Here is a 17031-nt window from a genome sequence, read left to right as displayed (position 1 = left end):
TCCTTATTGGAAAATTCATTCATTTACATCTACAGAATTAAACCAAAAGCAAATACTGTTCAAATTCATGTATAAATGTTATTTAATAAGTGCAAAAATGAGCTATGAACAATTACAACTGTGTAAACCGGATCTATGACCATGAGCAGGCTAATGCTAAGCTAACATGTGCTAAAATTCACAACAAACCGTGTATAAAAGTATACAAATATCTGCCAAAAAAACAAAACAAGCAGTAAATATTGTTTTAAGTTTCAGAAGGATGAAGGTCAAATCTACAACCCAGTTAAGTCAAGAAAAGGAAGTATTATTGAAGATATATCCTCAGAAGACACAGGGTCGCTTACCTTTTGCATGAAGCCACATGATGCTAAGCTAAAGTTGCTAAAGAGCAGTAAACCAGGATAGAAAACATGCAGTTAGAAATCTTGTATTGAGATATAAAATGTGTGTGATCAACAACAACAATAATAATACTAATAACTGTTGAGTGACTATTTAAACTATTTCAGAATGTATGAAACTTAATTAAATGCAAGTTCATTTTCACTTAAGGTAAAATGTCAAAGATCATATCAAAGATTGACACCCCATGTTTATTTTTAGTAAATCTATATGTTGATACTTTTATAATGTACTTAAAAAATATATATAACATAAAATATAATCTATAATATTTGACATTATATTTGATTCAACTGAATTAGTAAATAATGTTTTTTTTTCTGGTTATATTTACAGAATGTGAGTAGAAGAGAATGTGGTTGCAGCTGTTCTTCAGAGACCGTTTTTTTTTATGTCTAAATCAATTTTTATTTTAGCCATAATAGTTTTTATGTGATTGTAGAGGACAAGACACATCTTAGAAGACGCAGAAATGGAAGAAAGCACTTCAGACAGAAAACAGGTGACACTTTAAAGATTCCATTTTAAAATAAGATCAAAATTGCATTTGCATTCTTACCTTTTCAATAACAACTTTGTTTTTTTGTTTTTTTAAGAAATGTGTCACGCAACAGTAGAGTTGGATTATGTGAAGCAGCATATTGTTCCCGCTGGATTAAAATAATTATAGACATTGAAGGAACATTTACGCATTCAGGACTTGGGTAATTGAAGCGTCTGCGTCGAGTCCTACCTCACCCAGGAGCCGCGTGACGAGGATGATGACACATATAGTAAAACCCAAACACAAAAATAAGATGTATACATGTTGTTACTGGACCAGAGTGGGGAAAAACATTCACACAACGGTAACACACGTAACAATGTGATTTCTCCTTTTTTTAAGTAAGTCTGTGAATGACCTTTCACCCTCATATCTGACACACCACCTTCACTTCCTGCATTTCAAAAATAATCGACATGAACCAACTTAAAACTGGGCAATTCATAAAAAGCTACATTTCTCAAAATACAATGCATTTAAATCTATTAACAATTTCAGGTTTCCTATTTATTTACAATTTTCATTCATTATGGGGATCAATCATTTCTTTTTACGCTAAATCATACATTTCTTCTCTGGTCACAGGAGCAACAGCATCAACACATTACTTTAAATTGTATTCTACATTTCTTGCAACACATCTTATTTTGAATAAATATATATATACTCACTCTTGATGTGGAGTCCTGATGAGACATCTAGCACCAGAGAGAAATAGAAAAATATGACGGGACATATTTCATCTGAATTAAAAAGCTACGGCAGATGGTCGTGCTATTTGTCGAAAAGGATTGATACAAATTGAATTTGACTCGTTTGTTGGTATATTTTCTGTGTTTGTATTCATGTACATTTTTTTTTCTAGTGATATTGACGGAGCAGTGCTGTGTTCATATGATAAAAAAAGGGGAAGGCTTAGTGGGGTTAATAATTACTGTATATATCCTGTTGAAATCAACAGAAATGACTGTCAATAAAACCATTCTGTTATTACTGTTGTTCATATCATGTCTTCATATTTGAACTCTTTTTTTGCCCTTTCAATTGTCGTGACCCTATAAGAACAAAGTACTTAGTTACAGTTTTTTATTCCTTCAAACACCCCCCCTCCCCCGCCATGTTTCCCATGACTCTACCATACACAACTTGTTTCAGAGCAGATCTGAATACATTGTGACACAAGCAGGAAATAAATAATTGCAGTTAACGTCATGTTTGCAAGAAGGTTTGAACAGGAAATGCTGCAATAACCATAACAAGCGAATTCCTGGCAGAGACAGTTTCCCAACCAAATGAATCAGGTCAGTTCTGTTGTATAAGAGGTTTGTTGTAGGCGCAATTTCGGTAAATCGACAACCTAAACCAACTCTTCACATTTAATTAAGAAACAAATTCAAAACCTGCAGGAGACCCGATCTTTTGCTTCCTTAAATGTGTTGCTATTTTTAGGGTCATTTCTGTGCTTTGTGTGATGGATGCATGTCTCAGAGAGTCTGGAGTTCCCGAGGAGCAATTTTTAAACCAGTCGAATTTCTTTATCTTTTTACCAACTTCTTTAAGTATAAGGGTATTTTTTAGATGATTTTTCAAGATGGTCACTATATCTGTTCTGTTTTGGGGACCTCCTGTAAGGAAGTAAATGTGTGCCATGGGACTTTGAATATAACAGGGCCGGGTCTAGACAGGCATGTATGAGGGGGCAGCCACAAATCTTGAGGGGGCATTGTGCTGTTACTTACTTACTTACAGGTAAGTTTGAGGGGGCACAACATTTATTTGAGGGGGCCAGGCCCCCTCTTGCCCCTGCCTAGACCAGGCCCTGACGCTGAATTGTTTACAGCATCAAAATATGATTTAAAAAAACTCTCATATTTCAAGAGCTTTAGTTTTTTGTTGCATATTAAAAAAAATATTCAAGGTTAAAAATCAATGTTTAAAAATAAAGTGTAAGAAATGTGTTCAATATTCAAACGTTACGAACGCAATTAAAGTAAACAGAGTCACCGAAGCAGCATCACACATTTTGGTTGTCCTGGCTCACTCATTTGTCGCGTAACCTTTGCGTGATGTCGCATCGTATCGTCAGGGATCGATGGCTTCTGCCTGGTTTCCCATATGTTAACACTGAATTTGGTTTACACAGAATATGCAAGTTGAATTTTATTTTACGATGATTTTATATATTGAATTGTTTGCATTGTTTTAATTTTTTTTATAGATTACATTATACACTGAATGTGATCATATATTTAAAAGTAAACAGACGGCCAATAAATTACAGTTTTGGAAATTTGATGTATTTTCAAATACAAAGTTCAAGTTTGATGCTGTAAATACAGCATTTACACACATTTACTTCCATACTTCTGGAACAGCTGGTTAACTGACCTAAGGAACAGGGGTGGGACATAAATGGTTAAAAGCCATTTTAACACTGTAACATATATTTATTTATTTTAATAACAGAAACATTTTATGTTTTTTGATCAAAAGCCGGATCTAATACAGCCATTTTTAAGCAATAGTTGCTGCTTGTTTTGGTTGAGTGTGTTATTGACACAAGGTTACCAAGGACTGGACCGGGCCCCCTGGGTCACAATGGAGAGTGAGGTTGAGGACCCAGACTGAAAAAAGTGGTTGGAACAAATACTTACTTGGTTGCCGTGGCGACCCACTTGCCGCTCTGCACAATAACATGTGGTGCGTCGTCAAGTAATCAACCTAAATCGAAAATATCTTTAATTTTTTTTTTTTTCTCATCAGAAACAGAGATTTAGTTTCCCGGTTACCTTTTTTCGTCCTCGGGTGGCCTCGCTGCTCAGTAAATAGGTGTTTCTTCCATCACACAGGCAGTAATTGATTTCTAAATGTGTTCTGTGTCGAGGCCAGCAGGTGTCCGTGTCAATCATCTCATCCTCCTGGCTCCGAGCAAATATGTTCAGCGGGACCTGGATAAATTATGCTTTTCATAGATGGTGTGAGTCAACAAGACAAAAATAAGTGAGATCTGAGGCAAACCTCTATTAGCCAAAATAGTTATATCCCAGGGAGACCCAGTTAAACATAATCTAAAATATTGAGTGAGACTCAAACTTGTGTCGAGAGCTTTTCCAAGCACAACGACAACAGTGTCAATGAGGCGAATGAACAACGCAAACATTAAAAGCTCTTGACTAGAAATGTGCTAAAGTACGTTCATTCCTATTTACAGTGACTTTGTTTGTGTTGCCTGAACTCACCTGTTTTGACGCCCACACGAGAGGCTACTCAAACTGAATGCCAAATTCCAAATGCCAGGTGAGTAATCTTTCGAGTGTGTGGTTGACTCATGGATCCGTACTAAGGAACCATTGAGGGAAGTTAGAAAAAACAACTACATTTTTTGTGAAATGGTCGAGGTTGCGCCAACACATGACAGCTGACTGAAATTAAGTCAAATTCAAATTCAATTTATGTACTTCAATTCTCATTTCTTGGCCAATTCTACATTCTTCTGAGTAAGTTGGGAGTTAACTGGAACCAGATTCTTAACCTAATAGATTAAGTAGTTATATTCACAAATTTTACCAAACAGGCTTTGCCAAAATAACACTGGACATGGAAAAAAGGATGAAAAAAGTTGTCATTACAAAAAAAATGTCAGTTTACCCTTTTGACATAACTTATTATTTACTTATTTAAGTTAACAATTTATAAAAGTGCCAGTTTGATCAACATCAAATTATTCCTTTGAGTTAAGACTTGTCTATGGTATGTCATTTTCTTTTAAACTGCTCTAGGAATTTGATATATGAAGAACTTAAGTAAGGTAAGGTAAGGTAAGGTAAGGTAACACTTTATTGATCCCTCAGGAGGTCTCCTTCGGGAAATTGTTTTTTACCAATAGCCAGCAATTTTTCATAAACAATAAAAAATAATACATAAAAAATAAAATAAGAAGAAGAACAACATAAAGAGGAAGAACAAGATGACAAGTATGAAAAAATTAACCGGTTTTCTTTGTATAGAAAGTATATTTTCTACCATTTAGTTTCCTTATTTACTAAATTTTCATTTAAAATACAAATAGAGGTTTAATTGTCCATACATAAACTATCAGAAAATTTGGATAGATGTTTCAACCTTTCTTTTCGAAGCTGCTGTAGAAGTCTTTCGCTGACATTCCTGCCATTGTGTTTTCACTGAAAAAGCAAATCAGAAAAGTGTAAGGATATGGAAAGGCAAAAAATATTCATCAATTGAATTACTCAAAATGGTAGCCTTTTAGTTTTGACTGAGACAATCTTGTGATCAAAAATTGCCTTTTTATTAAACATTGTAGTTCCAATGTGATCTTGAATGTGATCATATAACAGTCTTTAGTTACATATTGAGAAAAAAAAGAAATTATAAAAGATTCCATCATGAAATTTAATATCAAAGTTAGTCAGAAGTTGGGTTTTTTTCTGTACGGTTTGGAACAAATCATTAAGACAAACACATTTCAAGAATCCTTTTTCAAACTACATAACTTTGAATAACGTCAAATTAAAATCTATGTGTTTTTGTTGTTTTTGACATGAAAATCGATCCATCACATTTCAATCCCATTGTATCTTTCCATTTATATTGCTCCCAGTTTTTGATGTTTTGTGACTGCAGAAAGAGTTTGTAAAGAAACAGAGACGAGGTTGTAGATCTTTACATTCATTCATTACCATATTCTCTTAATGGGGGCAGCTATGGAGCCAGTATTGCCTCCAGCTGGATTCCTTCCTTGCTGTGCCTCCATCTTTAATCAGGGAATATACAACTGCGTTCTATAGAGAGAATTTCCATAAAGATTCTGAACATTTAAGTTGCTCCTTCGCCAGGAACAAACAGCTGTTAGTCTCTGCAGTGGAGCCTCCGAACACTTGGGTGATAAAAAGCTCAATGTCCTGTCCAGATTGTTCAGGAATGCTGGAGAACAGCTCAGTGATCCATATGTTCTCTTCCATACTGCTCAGCTATCAGGCCACAACAGATACATCACGTCCAAACCGGCGTGTTTGATTAGAGCTGGACATTCATGTCGCCTGAGGGGGATTAAGTCTATAAATCAAAGCTTAGTTTGGTATTGACAAGCGCGGCCACCGCCATCTCAAACCAGTGCAAATCTGAATCGACTGATTAATCACGTGAGCAGAAGAATGATTTTGTTATCGTCCAGTAAAGAACAGCCATTGTTACTGGGAGTGTTGTTGTGTATCAGACTGATCCTGCTGTGTGTGCTGCTGCGATCTCTTTCTACATTCAAGGACAATAGACACAGTAACAATGACAATCGACAGGATATTTACAAAGAAATGTTTTGTACTTCCTTTTCATCACAAATTCCACCAAAGCACTCTGTGACTCTAATGTTTTTTTTCATCAAGAGTGTTTATCTTTTGTTATTTTACATTATTAAGTCACGTGGCGAACACAGCGTCCTCTTTTCTCATTTAGAAATCCCCTTCTGCAGTATGTACTGTTATTTTAATTCACTTTCATCTATGAAATTCAAGGCATGTGGACTGAAAATAGCCATTAAAAAATATAAAATATGGCCAATCAGACCTTGACATCTCGACACTTTCATTTAATGCTAGTTTAGTTTCATATATTGAACAAAAACTGGAGCCCTTAAGTGATATCTTAGCTAACTAAAGTAAAACGTTCACTCATTTTCTACTCACTCTCATGTTGTCTAAAGGTTATGGATTATTTTCAGAGTAATGTCTTTTTAAAACTATAATTAAAAAATGTAAGTCCATACTAATGTAGCGAATGGTTGTCACCATTTTCGTCCAAAAAAAGACGAAAATGACATCTGTCTTTTATTGAAGCCTAAACAATAGACGTTGTTCCAAAAAGTAATCCATCTCTTTTCAATTTGAAGGCAGAAATCTACAGTATGTCCATATAACAATCATGAACTGTGCTCACTTTCCTTCATTCTTCATCTAAAATACAGGTTTAAAAACATCCAAATACCTCCATACTGCTCCATAATGTCTACTGTCAACACTCACAAAATATTTACCCCACGTGTTTAATATCTGTGTAGCATGTTAGCCTTTTAGCTTCTGCTAAAAACAATCTTAAAATATAGATTTTCCTGTACAATATCTCTAGTTGCATTACAAGAGGGACGTTACAGACGAGCAGTATGGAGGTATTTAAATGATTTTAAGTGCTAAATTTAGGACGAATAAAAGAAAGCATTATTTGTGGCTTATTTGAAAACGGTTAACTCGGAAAAAAAATCTCTAGCCTTAGTTGACAATGAGTTAAATTTTAATTCCAGGTGAAATATCACTTAAACAGATGGACATGCGATGACCTCCTTCCACTAGTCGGTGGTGTTTCATTTCAAGCGTTATCAACATTTAAAAGTAAATTCAGATATGTTGATATTTTAACCAAAAATATTGCAGATGGAAGGAATACATGAGCAGATGAGCACACATTGGTATGACAATGACTCATAGTACTGTCATTACTTCCCTGAATAAATGTCATTAGTTGTCTGATGACTCTACCCTCCAGCAGTGTATTTACTCCCTGTAACACACCCACTTCTTAACAAAATCCTATTAACTTTGGTATTTAAATCTAATTTTTTAATTCTCTCTTTTCCAGCATTAACCCTTCAATGCATACTAGTGATGGGTTAAAGAGATGTGTAATGAAAACACTGTATTATGATACACTTTCTGATTGACAATATTTGTTTGTAATCTACTAATTCAATGACACCTGGCATGTCAACAATGAGCACCATCGTGAGATGCAATGAACTGCTACCCATTGGTCAGTGCAAAAGAAAAACTATTATGTCAAAAGCAAGATGGCTGACAAAAGGAGATTAGTTGCAGTACTTGGGATGAGGTGATATTTATCTTCCATTTTTTGAGATCCTTCCTTACAAATAATAAATATTGAGACATGGAGCAACAACAAAGGTGATAAAACTGTCAATTTTAAGAATATTGCTTTTGTGAATTGTTTATATTTCATGCCTTTTGAGTGATAACTAATATGGGTGAAGAAAAATGTTTTAATAATGGTAGTAATGGGTTTATGAGACCTCGTGAAATAGCCTCATAGTGAAGACACTTTGTACTAGGGTTGTTGATACGGTGTGGGAAAAGATTCCAGGATAATATATCAATATTCGTCAGCACTGAGTTATTTAATGGTTTACAGTATAATAAGGTGTTTAAAGTAAAACAAATATATACATATTCAATTAACATGTACATATTCACATATTCAAGCAATTGTTCATTTTTGTGTTGCAATCAGTCATTAAGTCCACTGCAGTTTTAGCAGTAATTATTTCACGATGGATCCTAGGTATGACTGAGGACAGGAGGATACAGTCGATTTCCAGCAGCTTTTATAGCCGATGTTTTGGTTTAAAAAAAATAATTAAAGCAGTTACAACTTGTCAAGAGTCATGTGGTCTGTTAATACTAAAGCACCAAGTCAAGTACTCGACAGCACTACACATATATCCTTGTTACTACAGTATTACTATGAATATCACAATTTATCATAGCTCCTGAATCATGATACCCATCCCTACACGATACAGTGTCTTAATCTTAAGGCCACTTCAAGTTTGATCTAGTTTCCTTTCAAAATAAAGTATCATGATACAGTGTCTTCATTTTACAACTGTTTCATGAAGCCTCATCAACCCATCAATACTGGACAGTGATCACTCACTTCTTGGACATGACTTGGAATATTCAAACGGTTGGACAGAGAGACTAACAGCACAGATGAACCATCTCGTGAACTCGCTATTGAACATTCTATCGAACACCACCAACACCAGTTGAACTCATAATCCTGTCATCAACCTTGGACGTCAGATAATGTGTTTGTTTCAGGTCAATTTACTTGTTTAATCGGGAACATCATGTACTCTCATGTACTCTGAATAATCTAGCACAAACTCGAGTGTTCTACTCACAGAAAGGATCTAGTTGTTTTAGCGATGTCACCAGATTAGCTCTCTTTTGTTTGCTAAAGGAAGGGATCACGTGGCGGATCCAGGGATCAGATAGATGGCCCAGAAATGCCTGAAGATGATGGGAATCTCTAAATTGCCTCTCCCAAGAACCAGCGGTAGTTAACTCTGACCTTTTGTCATCTGGGCAAAGAGATTGATGAACTATTCTATTACTAGCTAAGTATGTTTTTTGTCCAAACTGTCCCATTCCTTTCTGTACAGAGCTGTCCCCATGACACGGTGGTACAGTGTGCGGTGTGTTTATCTCCACGGAAAGCTCATCGTTCTACATGCCTGGCGTTCCTCTGTGTCACATCATTACACAATCAATCAAGAGAATCTATTGTGCTACACATAAAAAGGAGCCACATTGATAAGTGAGCCTGCACTCATGACCCCAACAATACGCCTCTAATGAAACGGAAAAACAGAGCCGGGGGCGCCATCATGACCGAAGTATCTATATGTCCCTTAAATGTGTGCAAAAAGGAAAAGCTGAAACAAAAGGGCAATAATTGATCAAAGCGTATTTTGTCCTTTAAACAAATCACCTTTACTCCCCCTGTACTTCCCATCCCCCATAGTTGCAGCAAAAGCGGAGAAAGTAAATTATGGTTTCTTGGCTTTTTAGACTGTATCTGAAGTCATAGCTGTTTGAACTGCTGAGCTCCTTCCTTGGATTTATCTACAGAAAAACTAGGTAGCTGGCTGGTATAAAAACAAAAAATTGATTCCCTTTGCCTTCTGTCCTCTTCTCTTCTTGTAAAACGAAAGAAGCTAAATCCATCCATACCTCTGTGAATACAAACAGACTGAATCAGTGAATAAAGGTGTTCATAGAAATGAAAATTCTTTCACACATCTTTCTCCCTATTCAACCTCACATTGTTTACTCCAATCTTCCATCCCTTTTTTTTTGTCATCCGTTAGAATAGCAATATTACATTTCATTGTGTTTACTTTTCATATGTCTTATCAGTGGTTTTCTTTTTTAAAGTTTAAAGCAAGTTATTACAAGGTTTTTCGAGGCCGACGAGAGCATAAATAACACACGGAGAGTCTTTACACACACATCGTTAGGAACCCATTTCCTTTTCCTTAACACCTTTACAAATCAAATTCAATTTGTCCTTTTAATTAATTTGCAAACAAAGTTCGTATTTGAAGGTAGAGTAGGAGATTTATTTTACTAGAATAGTTTTACTTCCTTGAACGGTGCCACCAATGAATTAAACTACCTGACGAGAATTAATAGATAGTTAATGGCTCACCTGTGGAACGAAAAAAAAACCCCACTGCGCTCTATCATGTAAACATAAATTCATGCTCATCTCTAAAGACTTGACTTTGGGGGGTGAGAGGGGAGTCTGAAGAAAGGAGGTTGGACTTTTTCATTCAAAAGCTGCTAGCTCAAAGCATTTTTTGTGTTACCAGCTTTTCTGCTCATGTAAAAAAAAGGATTGACATGTCAATTACATTTAATCTATAATTTACTGTGAATTACCTCAGCATACCTGCTTGATGCTTCGGGGGTTTGACCAAGGACACCATGCTTCACCCGAGGATTACATTTCTTGCAGTTCTGTCCTCTTCAACCCCTGTGATCAAACCAAAGATAGAAAGAAGATAAACAGATAGACAAACTAGTGTAACAAATATTAAACTTGGCAGTTGTAATATACATTATTACTAATTACATTATCATAACATTTAAATAAAAATGTGTGCAAGGTTCAAATGCTACTTTATCAATTGTCTTATATATGCCATAAGGGTTTCTTTCTGCCAAAAAAATAGTTTCTTTTACGTTTTCGTTTACAGATTCTGCCTTCATATTCTTGACTGCAATCTCCTAAACAGTCTGGTTGCACAGACGCAACCCGAGGCCCGTCCTGGTGTCCTCTCAAGCCCCTACTTCGCAGACAGCTATCTGCTCTCTCAGGCCCCTCCAGCCAACAAAAGTTTGGATATAAGATTACTTTGGCACCTTGGCACTGCTAATCTACATGTATTTTCTGGATTTACTTAATTTGTGATGATTTTATTTAAATAATTGTATTTAAGGGGCAAACAGCGAGTGTATCGCTTTAAAACGTGGTGGGATAATGTATATATTACAATAACTATATTTGTTTAATATTCTATGTGTGTATCCGCAGGGCTCCATTAAAAGTGTAATAAAAAGGAACACCACAGTCGGGAGTGTCATAAAAATGTTGTTCCTGATTTCCATTAAGAAACGTATCATTCCTTGCTGCCTATTAACCCGGCGACCCATGTCGTCCTGAGCTTGCACTGGCTGGAGCACTTTGCAGCAGGGGGAGAAAAAAAAAAAAAAGGTGTGTTCATCACTTGGCCTCCCACCACTGCCATTAACCGAGCGCTAGGATCATTATTTAAACACTGAAAGCAGAGTGAGTAATTTGGAGCGAGGCGGTGCCAGCAGCTCCGACGTCTCTTCTATGGCCACAGCTGCAGCCTGGAGTCTGGAATCTGTCGAGGGGCCGGTAAGTGACGCTCCATTGAGCCTCCACAAACAACACAAGACAGAAATGAACCACTGAGGCAAGAGAAAAAAAGGGGGAATGTTGTTCCTCTGAAAGAAAGCAAGATGGATGACAAAGGACAGTAGACAGAGAATAGAGGACAGTGGTCGGGGAATAATAAAGAAGACGAAGGAAATGGTTGAATGTGTGACACGGCCTCGCACACAGTCAATGCACGGATATGAACTATTCCCTCAACATGACACCGTTAACTCTGAGTTTCAAAGAGTCGCAGCTACTGTGATAGTTTGGTTTAAAGAGATACAACATGAGGTTTAAACCGCCTGACAGGTACAAGTGACTTGGTAAAATATCTTGCAATTGTCAAACACCATCTAATTATGAGTCAATGTAATGGTGTAATTATGTCATGGGCACACTACCGCCACCTGCTGGTGGGACGCACATGCCCATAAAAAACATGTCTGAGCAACATTAGTTGATCCAGGCCGACCAAAAGATAACTTTAGCCACCACGGGTTACAATGAAATATCAGCTACTCTGCCATCTGCTGTTATGGTTATGTCATGATTATAAAAATAGTAACAAATTAAAGTCAATATAATTTAATTTAAAGTGTTAAATCATGACAAATGTATCTCAAGACACTTTAAGTAAAACTATATAATGAGGGAAAAGGAAAATAGGTTAGATGGAATCAATAAGTGAATCCAAATGTGACAGTGGCGAGTAAATACTTCCTATCAACATGCAGAAACCTTAGTAAGTAAGTAAGTAAGTAATTCTTATTTGTATAGCGCTTTTCTAGTAGAACCAGACTCAGGCTGTGTCCCCAGTGTGTACTTTTGCACTGGCACTTAATATTTTAAGCGCACAAGTGCATTCCAATTAGCAGTGTACGAAAATGTAGTGGTATTGCACACTCGAATGGCCAGAAAATTGAGTGTGGATCGATGAACACGTTCCACCCTCAACGACCGCCATCTTAGTGACGTAGATGACGCTGAACGGAAGCTGAACGGAAGCTTCGACGCGTCTTTGGAGCAGATACCGGCGTAAATGTTTGATAAAAATTGTCCACAAGACAACACAACAACAATAATAACACAATAAAACACAACTTAATAAGTTGTTTCTTTTGGTAAAAAGTGCTTTCAAGTGTTGACGATAGTGTTCCAACAGCTGGTTGCAATCAGTTTTAAAAGGTAGAAGAAGAAGCTGTCGAGTCATTTCCATTAAGTGTGTAGTGGCAGTGTTTGATTTGAGACAGTACTATCTTGTCCAAATTTGTGCACTGTCTAAACGAGTACTGCAAACGAGTACGCTCAGAGAAGTGCGTGATTTGGGACACAGCCTCAGTTGCTCTTGCCATGTCCCGGTTTGCAGCAGTTGGACAAATTTTCTGTTTGATGTATGAAGGATATATACTGATGAGGTAATGAATCAGATTGTGGATAATAAAATATGACATGCGTTATGACGGCTTTGTAAATGACATAACTTTAACTTTGTTTTTGTATCGTAATCCCCCCCCTCGCCTCCACCACAACCACAACGATATGTAACATGTTCACACCATCCCCAAGAACTTTTACAGTGAAAAAAACCCCCCACTCAAAACACCTAAAGTCACAGTATATGAGTTATTCAACTAGTTTTAAGTTGGAGTGACATCACAAGTTATTTTAGTACAAATATATTAAGGTACTTTTAGGATTTTGAGATGTACCTTAACACGTGTACAAGTACTGTTCTGACACAAACACACACCTTAAGACACATTGCAGGTATACTTTAAAAAATCCTTTGACATAATTGTTAAAAAAAAAGAAGTACTTAATAAGTATCCTGTCCCCTTTTCAAGACTTAATACATTAAAAAAAAAAAAAACTTTTAGGTTTGGACTGTTTTATTACAGTTTGGATGTAAAACAAAATAGGTTTTCACCAACAACTAAAATAACATTATTTTTGACACTATTGTTTTTGGTCAGTATAGTAACCATTTTCGCACATAAAACATAAGTAGGTTTATGTTTGGCAACTTGACAACGAGGCAGTGATTTCTCTTGGCATGCAGGACGATCTGAGTGCGACACAAGGATGCTCGAATGTTAGGCGACACAGCGATATCATGCACTTCAGCATCAGCGGTGATATTTACAGACAGGTCCCGCGGGGGGAGGTCCAGGTTCTTGTCACGACCCTCTCAGCGCACACTAAAGGTGACTTCACTTGCCATTTCCAGCCCAAGTGCGGCTATTCTGGACTTTGACAGGAAGCCTGACGCTGGTGTGAATCTGGAATGGGAGGCTCTTCAATCCTCAGGAAACAATAACAGACGCCAGGTCTTTGACGTCAGAGGGCTTGTAAAGGCAGACGCGAGGCTGGAGATTAGCCGGTGCTCTCGGAGGGAGGCAGACCTCTCTTCCTTGAGTGCTTCATCTTCTGATGCCGTTGTTAAAATGAGATATGTCGGAAAGCAGGGATACGGAAAGATAGAAATAGAAAGAAACTAATAATAGGTTGTTCTCCTGGTGTGATATTGTCCTTTGTACGTTCAACCTTTTCATCCTGTACCATCAGTCATCACGGTGACACCCTGAAGCTTCTACACACAGAATACTGATCAAACATGTGACTCTTTATGTAAGCAACCCTATGATTTATAGAAACGTTTAGTCAACTGTATTTCTAAATGATGAAGATCAATCACACTGTTTTTTTTTTTTAAATGTCTTTCTTTTTTGAATCATGTTAGTTATTTTATACTTTAATAAGGTGTGTGTTAAATAAAATAAATTTGATTTTTATTTACAATTAACATGGAAATGTTCACAGTTCATTTTTGTGTTGTAATTAAACTTCCGTCTGCTAGATGAAAGCAGTCTTTACGTCCTACTTTATCCGCAAATAATGGAACAATAAAAATCCTGCGATCACTGAGGACGAGAGGATACAGTCGACTCCAGCAGATTTTATAGCTGGTGTTTGGACATATTATGGTTTCAAAACAAATGAAAGCAGTTACGAATGTGTCAAGAGTCATGAGGTCTGTAAAACCAGAGTCAAGTACTCTACACACAATCTTATGATCAGATCTTATGACTCAGATCTGATAAAGTGCAAACCCAGTAGTCCTGAAAAAGTGCTTCTAGAAATGTGTCCAAATATCTTCAAACCTGTTTCCATAGTAATACACACTATTCAAGTTTGTTTTTTTGTCAGTTAAGGGCTTTATCCTGTCAGTTGTAATAGACTCTTAGTTTTGAGCTGTCATGTAGTAAATGTGAAGTCTTCCTCTTCAGATGCAGTAGGACCTTCATCATATGGTTTAAATTAAACAGTCTGACATCAGTAAACATGGTGAGAGTTACTTCTGCCTTTAGGTGTTTTTGTAATGTGTACATTAAGCAGCAAACCTTATTTTTATTATTCGTTTTTAAAGTAAAAAACGGGAGTTTTAGGGGTAAGTTTGAAATTTACGAGAGTCCTTGAATGCAACTTGTGATTTGTGACCAATCAGAGCAGAGTGCTTGGACGAGACTTCTTTTCCAGCCAAAACATTTTAAGTGGGCGGGGCTTAAGCGTATTTTCTAATGTAAATATCTTTATTAAATGGGAGTTTTGTGCAAAAAGAAACATACTGATGAGTACAATAGAGGTCCTATAACAATTTAAGAGACACTTAAATCGGCACATTAGGTGACCTTTAAGTTACCGGATCAGTTTTGTTTTTCAGTCTGGTTACCACAGTTTTTGTACACTTGTTTAAGCAAATGAACAATGTATATTATTTACCACAGAAATATACTTTGTGATTGGTATTCATCAATTCTAGTGTGTCAGATGCGAGTATTACTTACTGGAACCAGGATCTGTAATTGCAATAATCGTTTAACTTTCATCGTCTATTATCTTCCGTGAAGATATCAGAGCCAGATCATTTCACCATCATTTTTTTCATTACATTTGTGCCGACAAGTTCACCATCTGAGGGGTTTATTTGGCTTGAGCACAAATCAATACTCACCTATCAATAACATTTTATGAGGCGTTGGACAATCTAAAAAAAAAAAAAAGCAATAAGCTGTGACACGGATAATCCGGAGGGGCATCACACACATAGCAGAGCAATTACAAACGCTCTCCTCCTTACCATGTGATTTACACACACGCCTGCAGTCATTAAACGCTCCTTCATGCGGCAACATCTTCATGATCGCTTCAGATCCCGTTCTTTTATACAGTCCAGCTGATCTGACAGGAAAGTGATGATATTAACACATTCGCAGACTTTGCCTTTCCCTCAAGTCCAGACCTCATTACACTTTTGCTGGTGGGCGTGATGTTTTTCAGTTCACACTCCTCGGCAAATATACCTTCCACCCCCTAATAATAGGAGTTGATATTGTTGTTTGTGAATTTCTCCACCAAACAACAACAACCGATTTTTTTACATGAAGGAAAATCACTGTGTTTAATTGCACGACATCTCAACTTGGCCTCATGTGGGATGCTGGGTCACATGATCACACATCTCATTCTACGAATCCATTGCCAGGGTTCGAATTTCACCGCGGCAACCACGTAACTTGCTGTATCCTTCCTCCACACTTGCCCTAACGCCCTGAAAAATGTGTTTACGGCAACAACTTTCCATGACCGCCCTTTAATTTTTTAATAAATATTGGTAGCGTAATTGTTTCGTCGAATGAACATAATGAAATCGTACCGACTTAAACATTTTTAACATTTTCGACTGTAACGGTAAAAGATCAATAACATTGGCAGCCATTTTAGACGCTTGTGTTAAAGGTTAACTGACGATGGAAACAGCAGCAGTTCCGAGTGATACACTCGTCACATCAGCGTCTCGAAGGAGGTAAGGTGTTCGGTGAATTTTGGAGCAGCGAACGATAAACATTCCGAGCAAGGAAAGGGTGGAAAAAAAGGAAATACGAGGAATTACTGGCTGTTGGAAAAAATGTTGCAAAATACATAACTTTTTAAGTCTGTTTATTTCATTGTTTAAATGCAGTGCTAAAAGTATTTAGGGGTTCGTTTACCCTCGAAACTCACCAGTTCCTAAACCTGTTGATGTTGTTTATGTGTGTGTTTATGATTTGTAAACAGTGAACACAAGACGCTAATGAAAACGATAATATTGATAGAATGACTGATAAACCAAATCTCATTAGTCATTTTACTTTTACATAGAATCCAGTCATTTATTGTCATGTTATTTTAATTCTCATTACTTAAACATGTATGCCATGTGCTTATTTATTCAAAGCCTTTTATTTAAGTTTGTGAATATTTTTACAATACATATTTGTTATATATGAATAATTACTAGCAGTAGAAGCACAATATGTTAATTCATAGCTGATATGCTAAAATGACATTATGTCAAACCCAAGTGCATTATTTAAAAATGTTATTTCATTATTTGTTGTAAGTCAAATAAATGACTGAAAATATATGTTGAAGTTGTCATTTTATTTTCTTGTTGTTTTCTATAGGTGTTGACAACAGCGTGATATACA

This window comes from Callionymus lyra, chromosome 8 (assembly GCF_982586985.1).
Source record: "Callionymus lyra chromosome 8, fCalLyr1.hap1.1, whole genome shotgun sequence".
NCBI classification, from domain to species: domain Eukaryota; kingdom Metazoa; phylum Chordata; class Actinopteri; order Syngnathiformes; family Callionymidae; genus Callionymus; species Callionymus lyra.
Note: the sequence above shows the minus strand (reverse complement) of the source record.